We start from the raw sequence: 23,297 nt of genomic DNA, 5'->3' as shown, positions 1-23,297 counted from the left end.
CCTCCCAACATCATATGGAGTCTTCGGGGAGGCTATTTAGCCAGTGTCAAGCCAGACCCTTGAGCTTCACTGGTAGGCATTTGATGGCGTGAAGGTCGTCGCCTCGTGCCATGTGGATGTGTAGTAGGAAGTCTTCAATCCATACGGCCAGATCAGTCGTCCTATCATAGGGCTTAATTTTACGGGCTTGAAGCCCTCCGGAAATTGGAGCTGCATCAGTCTATCTGTGAAGCACAGGGGGTGAGTGGCGCCCCTGACTTGGGCTACGTCGTGCCGGATACCATCTGTCATTCCGTCTCGCTGTTGTTCCCAAGCTCTCTCGTTTCGGTCTAGCCAAGCTTGGTAACTGTCCCGTCTAACAGGAGGGTTGTCTTTGGGTCCATAGATGGACCTTGTCATACCTATGCGGGCATCTAGGTTGCATCGTAGGCCGTACTCGTAGGTAGGCCGAACTGGCTCCTTGCATGGACGGCGAGGTGGAGTGAGAGGCAGTTCCGTCTTATCGGTCGGCCTATCCCGTCCTCGAGGGAGGCAGTCCGGCTAGTCCGCCTGAGTGTGTCGTGCGGGTACTGGCTCTATGACCTTGTCATCGAATTGTGGCGGAAGCATTCGCATCAGGTAGCTTTTGGTCTGCCGCTCGTAGCCGTACCATTCTTCGACAGCTAGGACTTTGGTCCATCTGTCATTGACGGTGTCTTGCTCAGCCTTTATTCTCTCTTATTGTTTCTTCAAGCTATGCGCGATGGCAATGAGTTGCTGTTTAAACCGCTCTTGATCCAGCAGGTCTTCGGGGACGATGAAATCCTCGTCGCCCAAACTAACCTCCTCTTCGGAGGGGGGTAGGTAGTTGCTGTCTTCGGAGCCGTCGAGGTCCTCTAGGTTTAGCGGGTCTTCCTCCTCGTGACCGGCTTAGGGCTGCTCGTCGGTGCCGTGGTCATCAAGGTTGTCCACGTTGTCTGGAGTGCCATTCTCTCCGGTGTCCGTGTTGCTTGCATGGCTTCAACGTGCCTTGGAGTAACGGCGTTGTCTGCGGTGCCTATGCCGCTCATCACCAGGTTTGCCGCTGTCCTTCCTGGGAGTGCTGATGTCGTCCTTCGGAGTGTCCACCATGTAAATGTCGTAAGTGGACGTGGTCGTCCGGCGGGCGGTGACTGGGGGTGCGGCATTGGCGTTAGCGGTGGCTCCGCTATCCTCGTCCATGGAGTAGGCGTTATCCGAAGTGTAGTCCAACATGTCGGTTAAGTCCTCGACTGTGGCCACAAGGTGGGTGGTGGGTGGGACACAAAATTCCCCAAGGTATGCCTCTAAGGGCTGTTGAACGCAAGTTGAAGGTGGGTCCTCCCTAATAGCCATCATCTGGATTTGGTCCAACGCCTCATTTAGTAAGGTGAGGTTAGTCGGACTGGTGTGCGGTGGCCGCCGGGGGGCGGTTTCCAATGTGGCAGGGCAAGGAATGATCCGGGCCTCGGATCCGGGTCTTGGAGGGCCGAGTTAACCTCGAGGCCCAGGGCCGGACAGTCGTAAGAGACCGAGGGTAAGACCTGGTCTTCGAATACTGCTTCCGTACTGGGGCTCAAAGCTGAATTCTCGAGGGGGGGGGTCGGCTAGGGATGACTCCAAGCCACCGAACGTCGACCAATCGTTGGGGCTCAAGGCCGTAGGCGTCTTGCAAGGAGAGGGTTCGGCTGGGAGCGATTCTCAGCGTCCGAACATTGCTTCCGCATTGTGGCCCGAAGATGAGTCTTTGATGGTCATTGCGGGCGTGGTCAAGAGGGATTCCTGGTCTCCGTTCGAGGAGGAGACGTCCGAGATCGAGGCCGGTCGAAGGATGGGGTCGATCCATAGATTGGATTGGGGAAGGGTGCTAGAGCGAGTGTGTCCTCATAATTAGAAGCCTAGTGTGGTTCTAATCTCCTCCTTCTAATTCTCCGCTGACGATTAGCTCTGGACGGGGAAGCACTGCCGGATTGTGACGGTTGCACGCTTGCAACCAAGTAGAGAGGCCATGATTTTGGTCTTTGGTTCGAGGGGCTGTTTGTGGGCGGTACGAGGGATCGTTCATCGACAGTTCGAGGGACTCCAAGTATAATCTACATTGACACGTTCTTCTTCCGCTGCAGCTCGGTGACGGTAACGATTGTGATCCCAACCCATTATGTATCTTCATATTGATCTTGGGTGATTGTAGGTGCGGATTTTTTTTTGTTTCCTACTACATTTCCCAACATCTCAGAGGCCATGAATTTGGTGAAATATTGTGGTGTGAGGAAAAAACTACTCTCATGCACACAACCCGCACTCTTATAGTGAAGCCTGAGTTTAGGGAAATCTTCAATGTTCTTGAAACAAAATAAGGGAGGTTTGATCATCTGAAGAGGGAGCATGATAAGGAGATGTTGAAGCACGTGTTATGAACCATATTTTCTCATGTCGTAGAACTGCATTTGCTTCCATTGTAGAACCTTATTTGCTTATGTTGTGAACCTTATTTGCTTCTATTGTGAAGCTTATTTTCTTATATCAATCATATTTTCTTGTGTTATGAACTATATATGTTTTGATTATTCAAACATGATTATGTTGTGAGAATATTTGCTTGTGTTGCTGAGTCATATCTATGTTGTGACAAATATTTTTCTATATTGTTGATGATGAATGTGTTAACATTGTTATATTCTTGTGTAGATGGATGCGAGGATGGAAGAAGTGGCCAAAAAGGGACAAGAGGGAATGAAACTTCTTGCCGAACTTGCAAAGGAGGCTGCTATCATGGGAAACCTAGGTAACCTCTATGTTCAGTGGTACTTGAACAAAACATACAGAGATGCTAAGCAAACTGGACTAGAATGGGTCATGGAGTGTTATGGTCAGCCCAGATACTTCTATAAAATGTTTTGGATGAATCCAGAAGTTTTCATGGCACTTCATGATTTGCTTGTTTCTAAATATGCTTTGACATCAACTAGTAATGTTTCATCAATTGAGTCATTGGCCATGTTCTTTTGGATTGTTGGAGGCCCTCAAGCATTTGCTCAAGCCAAAAACTATTTTGTACGTTCGCTTTGGACAGTTCACACAAAGTTTAAGGAAGTTTTTTATGTTTGCGCAAGTTAGCGAAAGATATCATCAAACTGAGAGGTCCTACATTTAGCTATGAGCATAAAAAGATTAGAGAAGAATGTTGCTGGCCTCATTTCAAAGGCGCTATTGGTGCCATGGATGGATCACATGTGCCAGTGCCAGTGCTTGCAGATGACATGCTTAACCATAGATGTCGACATGGTTTTACATCTCAGAATGTGCTTGCAATATGTGACTTTCACATGAGGTTTACCTTTGTGGTTGCGGGTTGGCCGGGCTCTACACATGACTCAAGGATCTTGAATCATGCATTATCACACTTCTCTTCGGCCTATACCTCCCAAAGGTATAACATAACAACACATGCCATAATTCAATATATTCTTAAGTGAGATGCTCACTTGGTGATTTGGTGTTCATTTTTAGGAAAATACTATCTTGTGACTCTGGGTATGCAAACCGAGCAAGATATCTTGCTCCTTTTAAGGAGAGTACGTACCATCTACCAGAATTTTGTCTTCATCGTCACCGTCCACCTCAAGGGAAGTATGAGTTGTTCAGCTTTTCACATTCGTCCCTTCGCAAAGCGTGCTTTTGGGGTGCTCAAGCAAAAATGGTGCATATTGAAAGGGGTCCTAAGTTTCTCACCTCGTACGGAAAAGCATATCATCATTGCTTGCATGGCATTGCACAACTTCATTCGTGATAGCAAGTTGAGTGAAATTTTTTTATAAATGTGATGTGGATGATGAGTATGTATCTCTAGTGCTACAACGGGAAGTAGAACCAAGACATGCAGATCCCATTGAAGAGGATGAGTAAGAAGATACGATGGATACTATTCGTAGTAGGATAGTCGATGCTTGTCTTGCGATAACAACATAGGTTAGCTATCTTGATGGAGGTCATCATCGTGTGAACCATATGTATATTCTATGGTGCATGCCTTTTGTAATATTATTATGGGGTTGATATCTATTTATATAAAATATGTGACATGAAAGTATAATCGTTGAATTCATATATGTTAGCTGTGAATCATCTAAATTGTCATAATTTTCCTTTGCAAAATGGTCATTCTATTGCCTACCAATGTACATATCACCATTTTACGGTCAAGTTGCACATAAAAATATTAACTCATTACAGACAATTCACAGTCAAATCTACAGTCATCCAAATAGCTTCCAACTTTTCCACAGAAGAAAGTTCACAAAAGCTTTTTCACAGCTCACAACTCACAACCAAACATAGCCTAATCATTTTCGCAATTTTACAGAAAACCCCCTACATTTCCTGTAATTAACCCACAGTCCACTTTTAAGTGACATAATTAATGAGAAAACCCCTGATATTTGGGTTAAGTAACCCATAGTCAATCTAGAATAAATACTCCCTCCGTCCGAAAATACTTGTCGGAGGGGGTACTTTGAAAAAGTATTCATATCATTTAAATCCTAATTTCAATTTTAACATGTTATATATGTTTAATTAGAAAAATGTGTAGAATCTGAATATGATGTTATTTTACTTGTTAACCAATTTTAAAATTCTATTTAGCGTGCAACCTTGATTAATAGTGCATAATCCATCTCTCTTTCATATCGGCGTCAACCCGGACTGCAAATGAACACCTCGGCAAAATCAGACTGGAGACGATAAAAACTGTCGGTAACCACTCATGCGGGCCTCGACAAGACCTCGCATGAAAAAAAGCAGATTTCTCATCTTATTCAGAGAGAGAGAGAGAGAGAGAGAGAGAGAGAGATTAGGACTGGCCACATTCAACATGTTGTTGTTGCGTGAGCACTAAGGGCATCTCCAACGCTGACCCGCAAATTCTTCGGTATATGTCTGTATTTCTGTCCGGACGTGGTCCGCGGACATGATACGGGAGGGAGCCATCCAACGCTAATTACAAAGTATCCAGCTGGAAGGAGAAAAAGTAGGAGGGGACTATGCATCTGGTGGTTATTCGTGGTGTGGTATCCGGTTGGGAGGAGAGAGAGGAGAGGGGGGGGCATGCATGTGAAGCGAGAGAAAAAAGAGAAGGACCATGCGGAGGCTTTTGGTTGGTCAAACAGATGTCCCGGTTCCGCTATATCTCCCCTACTTTTGTCTTCATTTTGCCGAAAAACGGACGTCCAAACCGCTCCGTGGATCGATTCATGTTCCCGCTGGGTTGCAAAAGTAAACAAATGTGTCCGATCGGACATGTACCTGAGCTTTGCGGGTCTCCCATGGAGAAGCATAAGGCCACCCTAGCCGAGGACGGGAAGGAGGATAAGAGGCAACACAAATAAAATGTCATTGAAATAAAGGATGTTGATTCATTAGGATCTTAAGTCATGGTTACTGGGTCAGGGGAGGGTGATAGTTTTATCTTCCCCGCAACGCGGGTTATTTTGCTAGTTAGAAAAAGCAACTGGACGGGTGGATCACGCCGGGCGTGCATGAGCATGTGTGGATGTTTCCGGTTGAAATAAGCATGCCTGCCGACATGGGAATGATGAAAAGACGGAAAGCTTAATGGCTGCTGGTGGCACGCGTCGCGTTACCTGATTCTCCTTGGACGGGGGTACTTAACCGACGATACTTCCAGCGCAAACCATTCTCCCGGATTGATTCCTTGGCTTTCCCCTCCCCTCGGCTCCCCTCCCTTCCATAATCCCTCCATTTAACCCCTCCGTTTGCTTCGCTCTGCCTGCCTCATCCTCGTGCTTAAGCTTCTTGCCATCAGCTGGGAAAGATATCTCGAGCAGAGCAGCAGGAGGAGCCACAGCTTCAGCCTTCAGGTACGTCCGCTGATACGGCTGTTCTCCACTAGGCAGAGCTGATATACTAATACTATATCTTTGACACTAGTACGGGGCTACTGGCTACATGTTCGTCACTGAGATGTTTTCTTTCCCTCGTCCTCGTTTTGCAGGTCGCACACATATACGCGGCGCGTCGGAGGACCAGCCGGCAAGATGCAGATGGTACTGATAATCTCGCTGCCCCTCGTGGCGCTGGTGGTGATCATCGCCATCATCCTCTGCATCGTCTGCCGTTAACCAGCCAGACAGCTCGCGCGCGGCTCGCCTCGCCGGATGTTGCATCATGTAGCCTCGTAGTAGTGTTGTTGCTGCGTCTGTCTCATACTGCCGTCGTGTATTTTGTCTGCAGCCCTGCTCGGTGTGTCGTCTTTATCCCCTGTTCTCCTACTAGCTTCTCAACGTGAAATGTACTATTGATTGATCAATGTGTGTGTCTGTTCGTGTGTGTGCGGATGTCAGTACAGTGCATACTGCCGTGTAATGTAAGCTCTTGACTTTGTAGCAAAAAAATGTAAGCTCCTGACGAATTCTTCTGATATTGGTCTTGCTTCTTTCAGCAGAGTGTGATCGCCGCGTCTGTCTTTCGTTTGCGCTCACCCCTGGTTGTCCGTCCAACCAGACGCACGCACGTGGCGCACCGTCCACCGGACGCAGACGTCTCTCTGACATCTGGGCCCCGGCGTGGCGCCGGAGTCCTCGGTTCACACTCGCGAGCCACACGCCACGCGTTTTTCCGCTTCTACTTTCTCCTTTCTTCTCCACTCCACTCTTCTCTCTACCTGATTAGCGATTATTTTAGCCCACGCACCGGCACCAACACCACTTGCCCCATCGCCGCCAAGCTCCACTGCTCCGCTCCTCCCCTCCGTCTCCCTCCCAAGCCTCTCGTCTCCGACAGATCAAGGAGGCCAGGAGCAGCAACAAGATCAGCAGCTCGATTGGGCAGGTACTGTACTAGACAATTAATTCTCATGTTGTCCCTGTCAAATCTTGTTTCTTGTTTTTGGATTTATTCCTCAGTGAGCTCCAGGACTCACGCATGGGTGACACCTCTGTTGACTGGCTCCAAGAGTGATCCAGTCAGTACTGCTCTGAAGCTTTGTAATAGCAAGTACAAGTACTAATTATTTAGCTCGAATTAGACCACCCAGCTGCTGCTTAGGACTGGGTAGCAGAATGACTGATTTCTGGAGGGGGGAAGGGGACTATAGCAGTTGTTCTAATTCAGTGAAATCCGATGGAGTTTCGCCAATTATAATGGATCAGGAACCTATAGTCTATCACCTACATCACCTACAATCCTCTGTTGTAGAGAGCGTTATATTTAGCCAGGTTTGACCCATGCGAAAGGACGGCACGCCAACGAGGAATCGAATCAATCGTTTCACTGATAATTGTCTAACTGATGTGGTCATTCAAGGGAATTAGATCCCCCCACCTTTGATAATAATAAAGGGGTTGGCTTTGCCTTTGCTGAGCATCCAAGCCTCGAACAAGCGAAGATCAAGGCGGATGCTTGACAAGTTGCAAGCAATCCTTACAAGATTTGGTGCGGCTCAGGAAATATGAATTCCAAGTTCTTTGCAAATTTGAACTAAAACCACGATGCGTATTTTGGATCGGAGGAAGGGAGTAACTCATTCCTGTTTGAATCTTTTTGCACGATTAGAGGGTCTGACCCACTGTTGGAGCATCAGATCCACAGGCTGTAGAACAGCAGTTCAGGGATAGGGACTGGAAAAACAATGGCATAGCATTTTGATATTGCTTTGCTTTCCGCCCCTCTTGAGAGTTGAGAGGAGCAATTTTCTGTTGCTCGAAGTAAAAAAGAAAAGAAAAACAAGAATGGAAGATTAAACATTGGATCGGTTGTGTGTGCAGGCAAGCGGCGGATGGAGTTCGTGCTCATCATATCCCTGCCGCTCCTCATCCTGATCCTCATCATCGCCGTCGTCCTCTGCATCGTCTGCCGCTAGCCACATGCCGACTCGTCTCTGCTCGGTCCGCTGTGACTGTGGTCGCACCATATGTTGTGTTAATCAATCCAATATTACATCATGACTCGGCATAGAAAAGTGAAGAAAAAAAGCTCGTCTCCACCACCATTTCTATTTTTCTGTTCTGTCACTGTGGTGTGATTAGCTGGCTATAGCTTTATTGGCTTTCCTGATGGCAACAAAAGCATCGATCCCATGTGTCGATGCGCAATGCATATGATATACTATGTGGCTGTAAAAAAAAGAACAAATTCCGTTCCTGCTCTGATTGATTCGGGGAGGTTGAATACCTGAAAGTGCCATCTTCTTTTTACTGTACATTTTTCTTCTCGTTCTTCCGAGTTGTTCGAGATCGGAATGTTGCAGGCTTGCAGGTTCAGGAGACCGATTTGCGAATCTCCTATGTGCCGTGCTCCCAGTTCATACTTTCGTCTAATTTGTACCATTTGTCGCGCCGCCCCACGAGAAAAGGCGCCCGTTTTCTTTGCGAAGAAACGTAACGCGAAGCCAGCCGAATCTGACAGAGTGGAATGACGCCTTGTGCCCAGTCCCCACGCATTCCGTGTGTTCCTGTCTGCATGTTTTTTGGCTGAGCGGAAAGAGCTTGGGAAGCGTGAAGAGCCCGTATAAGGCTGGTCATAGTTGATAGTATCATATACCAGTATGATGCATATGATACTAGTGTATGATACTACATCAATAGTGCATAGTATTGTTGAAAATATGAGAGATTTAATCTGAATGAACAAAAGATAATTCATGATAGCAACAGCAGAGATTAAACTAATCATGCGAACTAGCACAGTAGATGAACAGATCACATCTAGGGCACATACTAAAAACATGAATTCTACCACGATCTCGAACAGGAAGGATAGAATCACATACGATGCAACGGGAGAAGGGACAGCAAGCCTCCGGAACCCCACCTCTCGTGATCCTGTACGGGAGAGGGGCGATCAGGTTTTTGGGGAGCGCACTCGCGCGACTGCTGGCAGCGACGACTTCGTGAACGATGACTTCTTCCCCGACCTCGGCAACCTCATCCTCGACGACATGGGCGACAACGTCAACGCCAGTGATGCTGCTCCCGCTGCACCGTATGTGATTCTATCCTTCCTGTTCGAGATCGTGGTAGAATTCATGTTTCTAGTATGTGCCCTAGATGTGATTTGTTCATCTACTGTGCTAGTTTGCATGTTTAGTTTAATCTCTGATATTGCTGTCATGAATTATCTTTTGTTCATTCCGATTAAATCTCGTAGCAATTTGCTCATATTTCCAACAATCCAAAAACCTGATTATAGGCAATTTGGTTCGAGTGGTTTTGCTGCGCATCTGAAACCGTCTGCCTTTAAGGGGGCGCAATATAAGAGGTGGCGCACGAGAGCAGTCTGCTGGTTTCAGACCATGGGCTGCTATGACGCCACCAAGGGCAAGCCTGGGGGCGATCTTAATCCAGCACAGCTGGAAACTTTTGAGAAGATCGATACTCTCTTTAAAGGCACCCTTCTGGGTGTTCTTGACGACTCCATTGTGGATTCGTATATGTCGTTTGACAACGGCAAGGACATGTGGGCTGTGCTCGAGGCCAAGTTTGGTGCCTCGGACGCCGGCAGCGAGTTGTACGTCATGGAGCAATTCTATGAGTACAAGATGACTGATGAGCGCTCTGTTGTACAGCACGCTCATGAGATACAGTCGCTCGCAAAAGAACTTGAGTACTTTAAGTGTGTGTTGCCGGACAAATTTGTTGCCGGAGGCATCATTGCCAAGCTTTCACCTTCGTGGAACAATTTTGCTACTTTTCTGAAACACAAGAGACAAGAGTTTTCCGTTGCGGGTCTCATTGGTAATCTTGATGTTGAAGAGAAGGCAAGAGCAAAGGACACACGTGCTCGAGTTGCTGAGGGAGCTTCTAGTGCCCACATGGTACAGAAGAAGAACTTCCAGCCCAACAAGTTCAAAAACAACAAGAACAAAACTCAGGGCAAAGGCAAGTTGATACAAAGAACAAGCCATCGCATTCTACCAACTTCAAGCAGAATTCTCACAAGAAGGGTCGGGGAAGGGACTTTGTCATGTCTGCGGTGATCCTAATCACTGGGCTCCGAAGTGTTCTAACCGCTTTGAGGAGCGCGAACATGAGAAGAGCGGCAAGTCCGCTAATGTTGTCATCGGTGATACTGATATGAAGGAATCTGGGTACGGTATTCTTCCTACCATCCTTTCAGTATTTCAATCTCCTGATTGGTTAATTGACACCGGTGCCAATGTACATGTTTGTGCTGACACCTCTATGTTTTCTTCTTACTAGGTCACAGGGACTTCTCCCGTGCTGATGGGGAACGGGTCACATGCCATCGTTCGAGGTGTCGGTACGGTCAATCTGAAGTTTACTTTGGGAAAGACCGTGCGTCTGAAGAACATTCATCATGTGTTGTCCATCAATAAAAATCTCGTTAGCGGTTCCCGTTTATGTCGAGATGGTTTTAAGTTGGTTTTTGAGTCCAATAAAGTTGTAATTTTCAAGTGTGGACAATTTGTTGGAAAAGGCTATGAGTGTGGAGGCTTGTTCCGCCTATCTTTGTCAAATATTTGCACTAAAGTTATTAATAATGTTTGCCACAATAATGAGTTGGATATTTGGCATTCACGACTTTGCCATATTAACTTTGGTTGCATGACGCGGCTAGCCAATATGAATTTAATTCTGAAAATCCCTACTGCCAAAGGCTCCAGGTGCCAAGTATGTGTGCAAGCTAAGCAATCTTGCAAGTCCCATAAAACTGCAGAGGCAAGAGACTTGGCCCCACTAGAGCTTATACTTCTGATCTTTGTGAGATGAATGGCGCGTTGACGAAAGGTGGAAAGAGATATTTCATGACGTTAATTGACGACTCCACTAGATATTGTTATGTGTATCTTCTGAAATCAAAAGATGAGGCTTTAAATTTCTTCAAAAACTATAAAGCTGAAGCGGAGAACCAACTTGACCAGAAAATTAAATGGCTAAGGTCCGATCATAGTGGAGAGTATTTTTCCAATGAATTTGATTTGTTTTGTGCGGAGCATGGTATAATCCATGAGAGGACGCCTTCCTACTCACCTCAGTCTAATAGGGTGGCTGAAAGAAAGAACCGAACTCTAACTGATTTGGTTAACGCCATGTTAGACACATCGGGTCTTTCCAAGGAATGGTGGGGGGAGGCGCTAATGACTGCGTGTCATGTCCTAAACTGAGTTCCCACAAAGCATAAGACCATGACTCCATTTGAGGAATGGGAAAGGATAAGGTTCAAACTCTCTTACCAGCGTTCTTGGGGTTGTTTGGCGAAAGTCAATATATCAATTCCCAAGAAGCGCAAGCTTGGACCAAAAACCATATATTGTGCTTCTGGGCTATGCTTTTCACAGCATTGGCTATATATTTTTGATAATAAAATCTAAGGTATACGACATGCATGTTGGTACGATTATGGAGTCTAATGATGCAACTTTGTTTGAGGACATATTTCCTATGAAGGATAAGTCGAGTTCATAAAATCAGGAGATACCTACTCCATCTAGTGAGGAACACACTGTAATTCCTGAATCCACCATTGAGATGGAACACATTGAGAATCCTATTGACGGTGACAATGAAACTCCTGTAAGGAGTAAGAGACAGAGGACTGGAAAGTCCTTTGGTGATGATTTCATTGTGTACCTTGTGGATGACACACCCAGGACTATTTCAGAAGCCTATGCATCTCCTGATGCTGACTACTGGAAGGAAGCTGTTCGTAGCGAGATGGATTCCATCTTAGCTAACGGAACCTGGGAGATCACTAACCGTCCTTATGGGTGCAAACCTGTAGGATATAAGTGGGTGTTCAAGAAGAAGCTTAGACCTGATGGTACGATTGAAAAGTACAAGGCATGGCTTGTGGCTAAGGGTTATACCCAGAAAGAAGGTGAAGACTTCTTTGATACTTACTGACCCGTGGCTAGACTGACCACAATTCGGGTGCTACTATTACTGGCTGCCTCACATGGTTTTCTCATTCATCAAATGGACGTTAAGACGGCTTTCCTCAATGGAGAGTTGAAGGAGGAAATTTACATGGATCAGGCAGATGGTTTTGTAGTACCTGGTCAGGAAGAAAAGGTGTGCAAGTTATTAAAGTCTTTATATGGCCTTAACCAAGCTCCTAAGGAGTGGCATGAGAAGTTCGAAAGAACATTAACTGTTGCCGGCTTTGTAGTAAATGATGGTGACAAGTGTGTGTACTATCGCCATGGTGGGGGCGAAGGAGTTATTCTTTGTCTTTTTGTCGATGACATACGGATCTTTGGAACCAAACTTGATCTAATCAAGGAGGTTAAGGATTTCCTATCTCGCTGTTTTGAGATGAAGGATCTAGGAGTAGTTGATGTTATGTTGAACATCAAGCTGTTGACAGATGAGAATAGTGGGATCACACTGCTTCAGTCTCACTATGTGGAAAAGGTCCTGAGTCGTTTTGGGTATAGTGACTGCACGCCTTCTCCAACTCCATATGATGCTAGTGTGTTGCTTCGAAAGAATCGATGGATTGCTAGAGATCAACTGAGGTACTCTCAGATTATTGGCTCGCTTATGTATTTGGCGAGTGCCACGAGGCCTGACATCTCTTTTGCTGTGAGCAAGCTGAGTCGGTTTGTGTCAAAACCAGGAGATGATCATTAGCGTGCGCTTGAGAGAGTTATGCGCTACTTGAAGGGCACTGCGAGCTATGGGATTCACTACACCGGGTATCCAAGGGTACTAGAGGGTTATAGTGACTCGAACTGGATATCTGACGCTGATGAGATTAAGGCCACAAGTGGTTATGTTTTTACACTTGGTGGTGGCGTTGTTTCCTGGAAGTCTTGCAAGCAGGCCATCTTAACGAGGTCAACTATGGAAGAAGAACTCACAGCGTTAGACACTGCCATTGTTGAAGCAGAGTGGCTTCGTGAGCTATTGATGGGACTTACCTATGGTTGAAAAACCAATACCCCCTATCCTGATGAACTGTGATAATCAAACGGTGATCGTCAAGATAAACAGTTCTAAGGACAATATGAAGTCATCAAGGCATGTGAAGAGGAGACTAAAATCTGTCAGAAAATTGAGGAACTCCGGAGTTATTACGTTGGATTGTATCCAAACAACGAAAAACTTGGCAGATCCCTTCACAAAGGGTTTATCACGTAATGTGATAGATAATGCATCAATGGAGATGGGCTTGAGACCCACTCCATGAGTTGTCCATAGTGGTAACCCACTCTATGTGATAGGAGATCCCGTGAAGTAGAAGTGGGAGACAAGTTGTTGGTCAGCTGAGAGGAGAGTATCCCTATTTTAATTATCCCACTCCATGAAGATGCAATACTCTCCTAATCTGCATGGCAGGTTGATATTTATCTTAATGTGTTCCAAGTGTCTTATTTGAGTAAGCAGAGATGTTGTCCTGCAGAGCATCTTCTAAGGAACGCACCTATATGAATTTGGCTATTAACGTCGCAGTCTGTGAGAATTGGGTGTTCTCTAATAAATTCACGAAAGGCCCTGGAGTATGACATACACGCTCCACCCGCGGGGAAGCCTTGCGGCCTCCCAGTATCGGTCAAGAATTTGTGTGAAACTAGTTTTGCGGAAAACTTGTAGTTCAAGGCATAGTCCACTATTCAAGTTGTGATCTAGTGTAGCATAAAACTCTAAGTGGAAGTTCAACTTCACAGTCTCCACTAAGCACCGGTATATAAACAATGTTTTAGAACTAAATGATGAGATGTGCCAATGAGACTTTGTGGGGGATTGTTGGAATTTTGCTAGTAGGCCTTTGGCCCAAAGCCCAACTAAAATTCTGAAATTCTCTTAGCCCATTCATGCACACATGTGAGTGGAGTGAGTGAGACTAAAGTTTAGTCCCACCCCGAAAGTTGAGAGAGAGTTGCACCTTTTTATAAGGTGAGCTCTTGTACCATTTGTATGAGCATGAGAAGAGGAGACCTACACGCGCGCTCCTCCTCCTCGCTCACCTCGCCACGCCACGCCTCGTCACAACGCGCTGCGGGTTGCGGGATTGAGCTGAGACGGGGACAGAGCTATGCACGTTGTCTATATTTTTACTGCTCGGGAAAAATTAATGAGGCATTAATTAATAATTAACATACGCATTAATTACTAAACCGTTTCTGATTCTTTTGGATCGTGATGACTCGGACGTGGGTTTTACTCCCATGACCTACCCGACCCGCACTATATAGTCAGGCAGACGTCTACCCTAGCCGCCGCCGCTGAGGGAGTCCTGGATAAGGGGGTATCCAGACAGCCGGACTATATTCATCGTCTGGACTATAGAAGCGTCAAGATACAAGACTCAAGACTTCGGCTCGTGTCCGGATGGGACTCTCCTTTGCGTGGAAGACAAGCTTAGCGATCTGGATATTATGTTTCCTTCCTTGTAACCCGACTCCATGTAAACCCTAGCTCTCCGGTGTCTATATAAACCGGAGAGGATGGTCCTTAGAAGGCCGATCACATTTACAATCATACCATCATAGGCTAGATCTTAGGGTTTAGCCTCTACGATCTCGTGGTAGATCTACTCTTGTATTCCACATATCTTCAATATTAATCAAGCGGGAAGTAGGGTTTTACCTCCATCGAGAGGGCCCGAACCTGGGTAAACATTGTGTCCCTTGCTTCTTGTTACCATCAGCCTAAGACGCACAGATCGGGACCCCCTACCCGAGATCCGCCGGTTTTGACACCGACATTGGTGCTTTCATTGATAGTTCCTCTGTGTCGCCGCTGCAAAGGCTCGATGGCTCGTCTCGTTGTCAAGGATGACATCACCTGTGGGGGAGCGCTGGCTATAGGCCAGACTCTCCGACTTGGCGGCTTCGCTATGACCACCCCATCAGCTGTCGTGCTGACGATGGCCTCTCGGGTCATCACGCATAACCTTCGCATTGATTTGGAGCTTGCTGAACAGATGGATCCGATGGAGCTCTCCTCTCTTAACGAGCTCTTGGATCGCATTGCCGCTTTGGGAGTCGCTATGAACTACGACCGGATTGGGCTTAAACCCGACCAGAGGGACATTAGATCCCCGCCGGCCACCCATGAGATAACGGTAGTGGAGGAACCACACGTGGGTTGTTCCTCAACTTTGAGGACGAATTATGTCCGGATCACCGAACTCAGTGAGCCGAACACCCACCCAAAGGAATATGTGTCCCAGGTCCCGGACTTAGAATCGGGCGCTGGGCCAAGGGGATTAGGTAATACTCCAGATCCCGAACTGTCAGGCTCGGCACTTACCGTGCCCCCAAGCGTTAGATCGGATCAAAATCCAGATTCATCCAATGATGCCCGCTCGGACTTGATCCGTCTCTCCCGAGTCCGGCAGGAACCCCAGGACACGGTACATCGCTACCGGGCCAGATTCCTCCTTGCCCTTAATAAGGCCAAGGACTGCCACGAGGAGGACGTAGTCTCTCTTTTCTGCAGGAACTGCACGAACAAAGGACTCCTTAATGCTATAAGTCGCCGTGACAAAGTGCACTTTACAAACTTAGCAACCATAGTGCAAAAGTACTGTGCGATGGAAAGTGCCTGGAAAACCCAAACAGAATTTTGGGATAGTACGGCCCTCACCGGAACCTTTGTCCGAACTAAATGGTCGAACTCTCGTAAGTCGACCAACTCAATTCCCAAGAAACCAAAACCCGCCCCAGGGCGTGGAACCGTATTGGAGGAATGGCTCAACGGGCCATGTAAGCTTCACGGCACGCCGGATGCAACGCCGACCGATAGCCTTAGAGCATGTTGGATACTCTGGCAGGTAGCTAAGAGTGGCGAGGATCTCCTCGAGAGCCATAAAGCAGAACCACATCCCGCCAAGGAACACAATACGGTGTTGACGGTCTTCGAGACCTTCGCCTAAAACAATAGGCGCAAGCGAGCGCATTGAAGGTCCGCTGAAGTTTGCCATGTGGAAAGGTAAACCCGTGGAACGACACTGCTATAACCTTCAATGCCAATGACGAACCCCAATTCCAGTCCGTCCGGGCACCGGTCGCCCTGGTCCTCAGCCCAATAGTGGATGGCTTTCGGCTCACTAAAGTACTCATGGACCGCGGAAGCGAATTAAACCTAATCTATGAAGAAACACTCAAGAAGATGGAGATTGACAAAAGCCGCATTGAACAAAGTGGCACGACCTTCAGGGGAATCATCCCTAGTCGGAAGGCACGGTGTGCGGGAAAAATCACACTCGATGTGGTATTCGGTACACCAGAGAATTACAGGTCCAAAGAAATCACCTTCCAAGTGGCTCCTTTCAACAGCGAATACCACGCCCTTCTAGGGCGGGACGCGTTTGCGAGCTTTAAAGACATACCCCACTACGGGTACATGAAGCTTAAAATGCCCGGACCCAATGGAATCATCACTCTAGCTAGTGATCTGGACGTCGCACTCCGCGCCAAAAACAAAACCGCAACGCTGGCCTTGGAAGCATTATCCGAAGCCCTAGCGGCAGAAGAATTAACCATGCTACGCGCCACCATGGACAGGGACGACGTGATGCTCGACAAGCGACCCAAGTCCACCTCATTCAAACCCGCAGATGAGATAGTCAAATTCCAAGTCCACCCAACGGACCCCACGAAGACAGCTTCCATCGGGACACATTTGAACCCCGCCATGGATGCCGCATTGCGCGACTTCTTGCGCGAGAATTGGGATATCTTCGCCTGGCATCCATCGGACATGCCACGCATCCCACGTGGATTGGCCGAACACAGCCTCAACATACTGAAGGGATACAAACCTGTTAAACAGACCCTAAGGCGATTTTCGAAGCCCAAACGGCAAGCCATGGGGGAGGAGCTAGCCAAGCTACTTGAGGCCGGATTCATCAGAGATATCAAACATCCGGATTGGCTGGCGAACCTGGTAATGGTACCAAAGAAGGACAAATCCTGGCGCCTGTGCGTCGACTTCAAAGACCTTAACAAGGCTTGCCCCAAGGATCCCTTTCCCCTCCCATGCATCGATCAAATCATCGATGCCACAGCCGAACATGACTCGCTGTGTTTCCTCGAGGCATACTCTGGATACCATCAAATAAAGATGGCAGAGTCCGACCAAGCTGCAACAGTTTTCATAACGCCATATGGCCCTTTCTGCTTCAACACTATGCCTTTCGGGCTTAAGAATGCCGGAGCAACCTATCAACGCATGATTCAAACATGCCTGGAAAAGCAAATCGGCAAAACAGTGGAGGCATACATGGACGACGTAGTCATAAAACAAGACACGTCGAAACCCTAATTGATGACTTGAGGCTTACGTTCGACAACTTACGAACATATGACATCAAGCTGAATCCGGAGAAATGCATTTTCGGCGTACCCTCTGGAAAACTGCTAGGCTTCATCGTTTCCAATAGAGGAATTGAAGCTAATCCGGCAAAAATCCGAGCTTTGTCACAGTTGGCTATACCAACAGACCTCAAACACATCCAAAAACTAGCTGGATGTGTGGCGGCTTTAAGCCGCTTTATCTCCAGATTAGGAGAAAAGGCATTGCCTCTTTATCGCCTCCTTCGGCGCACCGAACACTTCGTGTGGACGGACGCAGCCGCGGCCGGACTAGATGAAATAAAGACCTTATTGGCCAGTAATCCAGTCCTAACTGCACCAACTATCAGCGAACCTATGCTGCTGTACATAGCTGCAACACATCAAGTTGTAAGCGCAGTACTCGTCGTCGAACGAGAGGTTGACGGATACAAATTCCCGCTACAAAAGCCGGTTTATTACGTATCCACAGTCCTCACCCCATGCAAAGCCCGGTACCCACACTACCAAAAAATAGCATACGTGGTCTTCATGTCATCCCGGAAGCTACGACACTACTTTCAAGAGTGTTCGATTAGGTGGCCTCCAAAGTACCGCTAAATGACATAATAAATAACCGCGATGCCACGGGCCGAATTGCCAAATGGGCCATCGAGCTCCTTCTGTTCGACATAACATACAAGCCTCGGCGGGCTATCAAGTTGCAAGTATTAGCTGACTTTGTCGCCAAATGGACGGGAGCCGAACTCCCTAAAGAGTACGACGCGTACTCTAACTGGAACATGCACTTCGACGGCTCTAAAATGCTGGCCGGATTGGGACCAGGCGTCGTCCTGACCTCTCCCACCGAAGACACGGTCCAGTACGTCCTCCAAATATTATACACAGACTCCAACAATGCAGCCGAATACGAGGCTCTGTTGCACGGTCTTCGGATGGCAGTCTCTATGGGCATTCAATGCCTAGAAGTGCGTGGAGACTCAAACCTCGCAATATCACAAATAAATGGAGACTTTGATGCCAAGGATCCGAAAATGGCGGCCTATCGCAATGCCGTCCTTAAAATGTCAGCTCGGTTCGAGGGGCTCGAATTCCACCATGTGGCTCGAGAAAACAATCAAGCGGCAGACGTCCTTGCCCGCATCGACGCTAAACGCAACCCCGTCCCACCAAACATATTCCTGGAAAGACTGTTCAAGCCGTCCGTGGTATGGGAAGGGGAATCTGACAATACCAACACGGATCCGAATACATCCCCAGATTCCGAACTATCAGACATAGTCAGAGGTTCTACCACCGAAATAACATTGTCAGCCCACGAAATAATGGATGTCATCGCCCCGTGGACTGAGCCTTTCTTGGCCTACCTAAATAGGCAGGAGCTCCCTGAAGACCCAAACGAAGCATGCTGCATTGTCCGGCGTTCTAAAGCTTACAAAGTCCATGAAGGAGAGCTCTATAAGAAAAGTGCTACCGGAGTGCTCCAAAGGTGCATCTCCGAAGAGGAAGGGCGGCAGCTCTTGGCTGAGATCCATGCCGGACTGGGCGGGCACCACGCTGCGGCTCGAGCACTAGTCAGCAAGGCCTTCCGTACAGGTTTCTATTGGCCGACGGCCCGAGCAGACGCACAGGACCTTGTCCAACACTGCGTCGGTTGCCAACTCTTCGCCAATCAGAGTCATATGCCCCCTACCGCTCTCCAAACAATCCCCATAACTTGGCCCTTCGCGGTCTGGGGGCTGGATATGGTCGGACCCCTTAAAGGGGGAAGCCATAAGAAAAAATACCTATTGGTCATGGTTGACAAGTTCACCAAATGGATAGAAGCCAAACCAGTGAAAACGGCCGAATCCGGACCAGTCATAGACTTTATATCCGGGGTCGTGCACCGATACGGTGTCCCCCACAGCATCATCACCGATAATGGCTCAAATTTTACAGCCGATGAAGTGAAAGCTTGGTGCAGCAAAATGGGCATTAAGCTCGACTATGCTTCCGTCTACCACCCTCAAACAAATGGTCAGGTCGAAAGGGCAAATGGTCTCATCATGAGCGGCATCAAACCCAGACTAGTGCGATCCTTGACAGAGTCGGATACTCATTGGGTCGAGGAGCTCGACTCCGTACTCTGGGGGCTGCGGACCACACCGAATCGCACCACCGAATACACACCATTTTTTATGGTGTACAGCGCGGAAGCAGTACTACCATGCGACATAATACATGATTCGCCACGCGTACGCATGTACGAAGAGAAGGAAGCCGAGTTAGATCGGCAGGATAATTTGGATGCCCTGGAGGAGGAGCGTGATGTCGCTAAGGCTCGTTCCGCATTCTATCAGCAACAGGCTCGACGATACCAAAGCAGAGAAGTGCGGGCCAAAACTTATAATATTGGCGAACTCGTTCTACGCTTACCAGAGAAGAAGAAGGACAAGCTCAAACCCAAGTGGGAAGGCCCCTTCATCATCGACAAAGTTCTCACCGGAGGAGCGTACCGCTTACGTAATGCGTCCGATAACAGACTCGAGCCGAACCCATGGAACGCGGCCAGACTCCGGAGATTCTACGCCTAGCGCTGAACTCAGTGTTCGTCTCCTTAAACCTCCTGTTTCAGTTATGCCCCACCCCCCCTTTTTTTTCCTTTTTTCCTTTCTCGATCCCTTCCTTTTCACACACAGTATTCAATACAGTGTGGATTCCCGGATTATCCCGGCCGCACTATGTGTGTAAACTTTACCTGGGGGCTTCCTATATGGAAGCTTAATATAAATTACTTTCAGGGCTCTTTGCCCATCACACATGCGTTTATCTTTCCATGTGCGCCTTTTCTTCACCATTATATGCATCAGTATGACTTAAAACGTGGCCAAGCTGGGTTGCCTGGCTCCTGTGTTTATGTCCTACGTTCCCGTTAATTCGGCTAGGGCATAAGGGGAGCACCTCTGCGATTGTTACTGCCGGTTGAGCCGGATGTGTACCTCAGACTGGGTGAAGCCGAAAGCTAGTTTCCTTAAGAGAATATTCGGTCGGTGAACAAAAGATGTCTTCGTCTCTTATAACATTAATCCCCAGAAGCTTTGTATCCTGCGCTTTGGTTCGCAGTCCGGACATGTGCCTTGACACATGGTTACCCAGGGAAAGGAACCCTTAACGGAACTATTCTCCCTGGAAGATGTTTCTTGCTAACCATGCAATATAACATAACTAGTTGGGTACTTGTCTGTTCAAGCACTTATGACCCCTACGCCTGGTCTCCACGCATACTCCGGTTTTATATAACCGAGCGGGTATTCGGACACACCCCGGACTTTAGGATCCGGGGGCTGAAGCGAAAAGGTCCGCCACGACAAATGATTTTAATCCGGCTAGGGGCTACTTATGTCCATCGAATTACACAGTCATTTGGACTGATTATATTCATCCTCTATACCATCCAACAGGCTATCTAACCTACAATCCTGTTGAGAATACTTTGCGGCTAGCGCCACCTGGTCATATACCAGACTCACGGGGATTTCTTGCCCATCTGGCCCGGCCGGTCCAACTTCGGCCATATGGTTCGGGTCCAGCTTGGTGTAGCGCGTCTTCACCATCGCCCATGCTTCTCTTGCACCTTGCCAGCAGGCGGATATCTTCCACAAACGGAAGCGCTGCCGTGCTCCCTAAAGCATGTCCACAAGCCCCCCCATGCCTTTTGGCAGGGAGCTTGATGGCCACAAAGACCGCGCGATGCCCTGCATCACCTGCCGAGCTCGCTCGTGCAGTTGTGAGAGGTCCTGCAGAAAATCACCTGCAGAAGCAGGCATCTCCTCCTCAGGGCAACCCGTCAGCATTCCTGCAAACATAACTTTTTCAATATGCTTCCTCGCTGAACTATACTACAGTTCGTTTAGGCACTTACGATAAATGCCGCGGCGAAGCCTTCTGTTCTCCTTCATGGAGTCCGCCAGCTGTGCGCGGACGTCTTTCAATTCCACGTCCAGCCGAACATTGGCATCCTGGAGCATATTCTTATCACGCTTCACTTGTGTCAGAATGCGCTCACCGGCCTTTAGTTGCCTCTGGAGATGCGACTCGTCATCCCCGCCGCCCTCCGGATTTACTCCGGGGTTGTCTACAGAACTTTCTGTTAAATTTGTCATACTAGCTAGTTGCCAACTGGTGCATTTTCATAAAATTCGGATAAATATTACCACATGAGGCCTTCTGGGATTCCTCTAGCTTGGCAACTGTGGCCCTCAGTTGGGTCTTGCACTCCTCTAGCTCCTGAGACAATTGCTCATTCTTATCTACAAGAACCTGCGCATGAATTGATACTTAAAATTGTTGCTTCAACCGTTTCAATCTCAGGGGCTACTGCTATATATATGCTAATCAAGCTTTCTTACCCGTATATCTTTGGTATACTGGACCATCGCCCGAGCGAGTCCGCTTTGAGCAGCTCGGATGTATGCGTCTCCCGAATTGAAGGCATTAAATGCCTCTTCGGAAAAGATGTTGTTGCGAAGCACGGCCCGTCGACGCCGATGATGCATGGCGCTCTCTACCTCCGAATTTGTGGCAGAGAGCATGTCTGCGTCCTCTGTCGGAGGACTACGTGGCATCGGCCCTACGTCCGCCTCCTCTCTCGGAGTTGGTCCTGGAGCCCGACTGGTGGAGGCGTGGTTGGCAGGATCTCCGGATACTGTCCGGATATTCCTCTTCCTGCCAAGATGTACAAAGGGCACTGTTATACTTCAAACGACAACAAATTACATGACAAGTAGTTTTCTTACCTCTGTAAAGGCGTGTCGGTTCTAATCGCCTTCCTCTTGAGCCTACCCAATCCGGACACCTGTGGCTGACGGGTCCCTAGGGGCTCGGCCCTGCGCTCCGAACGTTGCTTCTGCAAAAGCGCGACATGTCAGGGATAAGGTGTGACACCAGGAAAGAATCCTCTTCGGAGGATCGAGTTTTTGGCTTGGCTTACGCGCGACGAAGGTAACAGTCCGGGATAATCAGCTACGATAGCTACCGGGGCGCCATCACGGCTCGCCCGATAAAATATCCCGTCGACAAGCTCCACGGCCGCATCTGGGTCTTCTTCGAGTCCCGGATCCAGGGCCCTTTCGGGGTCCTCTGGCTGCGGGGAAGGGCTGGAGATTCCTTCCACGTCCCTCCTCAGTTCCAAAGTACGCCACAATAAGTGAAGCGATGAAATAAATGATGACTTACCCAGTTTGGGGGGTTGTACATGGAGAATCCGTCTCGCGGTTTGATACGAAGGAATTCTTCCTCTTCTCCTTTGTACAGGTCGGACAATATCCTTGCCAGTGTGGCGGGGGAGTCTGGACCCTTACGGCCACAGCGGGTGGCATCGTCTGTCCCGTTGTAGTGCCACATGGGATTGCTCTGGTATTGAAGCGGTTGCACTCCCCGCATTATGCATATTGCCATCACCTCGACTATCGTCAGTCCGGATTTGGCCAGTAACTTTATCCTACTCATCAGGAAATGTACTTCCCTGGAATCCTCTTCTCGGGGGCCGCGGGGGCGCCAGCTTAGACGTGCCCTCGGCGGGGTGTTACTGAATTTGGGGAGTCCTGTACGGACTGGATCCGGAAGGGGAGCGTCGTCGATGTAAAACCACTCTGAAGTCCAGTTATCTGGTGCCTTCTTGGGAGTATTGGATAGGTATCCAGTCTCAGCGATACGCCATATTTCGGCCCCGCCCACTTGACATAGGGATTCTCCCTGGTTGCGGGGGACAAGGCAGAACAGCTTCTTCCACAGTCTGAAGTGAGCCTCGCAGCCTAGAAATAGCTCGCAAAGGGCGACGTACCCTGCTATATGTAGTAAGGAGGCTGGGATAAAGTTGTGCAACTGGAGGCCGTAGAACTCCAGAAGGCCACGAAGGAACGGGTGAATAGGAAACCCGACGCCCCTTAACACATGTGGAATTAAGCATACCCGCTCCTCTGGAGATAGATTGGGGGATCTCTCCGCTTGTTCTCCGCCGTTATAGGTGGCCACTCCG

General features: G+C 48.2%; 2 long non-coding RNA genes across 2 annotated transcripts; both read left to right on the top strand.

Moving 5' to 3' along the window:
• Positions 1–5,536: 5,536 nt before the first annotated feature.
• On the top strand, positions 5,537–6,436 carry LOC123121424 (uncharacterized). Its single transcript, XR_006459712.1, has 2 exons — positions 5,537–5,876; positions 6,011–6,436. It is a non-coding gene; the product is annotated as an uncharacterized lncRNA (long non-coding RNA).
• A 138-nt stretch (positions 6,437–6,574) lies between these two features.
• LOC123121417 (uncharacterized) lies at positions 6,575–8,186 on the top strand. Its single transcript, XR_006459711.1, has 2 exons — positions 6,575–6,846; positions 7,782–8,186. It is a non-coding gene; the product is annotated as an uncharacterized lncRNA (long non-coding RNA).
• The last annotated feature ends 15,111 nt before the right edge of the window (positions 8,187–23,297 follow it).

This window comes from Triticum aestivum, chromosome 1B, assembly GCF_018294505.1.
Source record: "Triticum aestivum cultivar Chinese Spring chromosome 1B, IWGSC CS RefSeq v2.1, whole genome shotgun sequence".
Classification (NCBI taxonomy): domain Eukaryota; kingdom Viridiplantae; phylum Streptophyta; class Magnoliopsida; order Poales; family Poaceae; genus Triticum; species Triticum aestivum.
Note: the sequence above shows the minus strand (reverse complement) of the source record. Positions and strands in the feature narration are given on the sequence as shown.